This window comes from Mustela nivalis (assembly GCF_964662115.1).
Source record: "Mustela nivalis genome assembly, contig: HAP1_SCAFFOLD_817, whole genome shotgun sequence".
Taxonomy (NCBI): domain Eukaryota; kingdom Metazoa; phylum Chordata; class Mammalia; order Carnivora; family Mustelidae; genus Mustela; species Mustela nivalis.
In genome coordinates this window covers 8,405-9,532 of record NW_028135847.1, presented here as the reverse complement: position 1 = coordinate 9,532, position 1,128 = coordinate 8,405, and the positions used below count along the sequence as shown (strand labels likewise).

The following is a 1,128-nucleotide window of genomic DNA, read 5'->3' as shown; positions in this document are numbered from 1 at the left end:
CTTCATTATTAAGAAGAGAAAACCATTTATTAAACACTCGCCAGGCACCAAACCCTCTAGGCACTGTCACACGATCTACTCATCACACGGCTGCCAAACTCAGTGCAGAAACTGAGGCTGAGTAAGTCACCTAAGGTCATGCAGCACCAGAAACTGGATTCCAACCAGGTCTGACATCAAAGCCCACCCCAGCTTGCTGCAATGCTTCAGAACCTAAGCTTTGTGATGATCAATAAACTACATGCTTAACAATGTTTACACATCTCTGTTAGAATTCAGGGAAAGGGTTTTTTTTTTTGTTTTTTTGTTTTTTTTACTTTTATGCTTTTATTAACACAAATATGACGTGCACAACAAGCTGTCTATTCATTTTCTTCACTGCGCAGCCTGGCATTGGGATTGGCGACTCTGATTGCCAGCTGGGCTGCTCTTTCCACAATAGCTTTGCGGTTCTTGGAGGAGACGTTTTGAGCAAACTCTGCACAGTAAGATTTGCTACACATCAGCAGCACTTCAACTCCTTGACGTTGTGCACTAGGAACTTCCTGAAGCCACTGGGCAACATGTGCTTTGTCTTCTTGTTGCTGCGTAACCAATGTTGGGCATCAAGATCTGGCCTTTGAATCTTCTGCGCACCGTATTGTCAATGCCTCTTGGCTTCTGCCAGTTGTGCTTAATTTTGACATATCGGTCTGACTGGTGCCGGATGAACTTCTTGGTCCTCCTTTTAACGATCTTGGGCTTCACCAAAGGTCTGAGGGCAGCCATGATGCCCAGTAACAGATGGCTGCCACCTCCGCAGGCAGCGCCGAAGAAGAGAGCCCAGGGAAAGGTTTTTAAAAATAACATACACAAGGGGAAAAAATGATACAGGTTCTGGAGGCAGGCTGCCCAATGTTCAAATCTTGGCTCCTCCACTTGCAAGCTGTGTGACCTTGGACTCCTTTAGCTCCCCTGTGCCCATATTTCCATGCATTAAAATGGTAGCCATAACAGACCCTATCTCCTAAGGCAAATAAAGCATTTTGGTGTTGTTGTTCTTGTTTTAAGATTTTATTATTTATTTGACAGAGAGAGAGAGACAGGGTGAGAGGGAACACACACAGGGGGAGTGTGAAAGGGAGAAGC

At 45.1% G+C, this 1,128-nt stretch overlaps 1 pseudogene across 1 annotated transcript; it reads right to left on the bottom strand.

Annotated features, from left to right (window-relative positions):
- Positions 1-331: 331 nt before the first annotated feature.
- LOC309857512 (large ribosomal subunit protein eL32 pseudogene) lies at positions 332-822 on the bottom strand (annotated as a pseudogene). The gene has a single exon. The product of its transcript is annotated as a large ribosomal subunit protein eL32 pseudogene (transcript).
- Between the last annotated feature and the right edge of the window lie 306 nt (positions 823-1,128).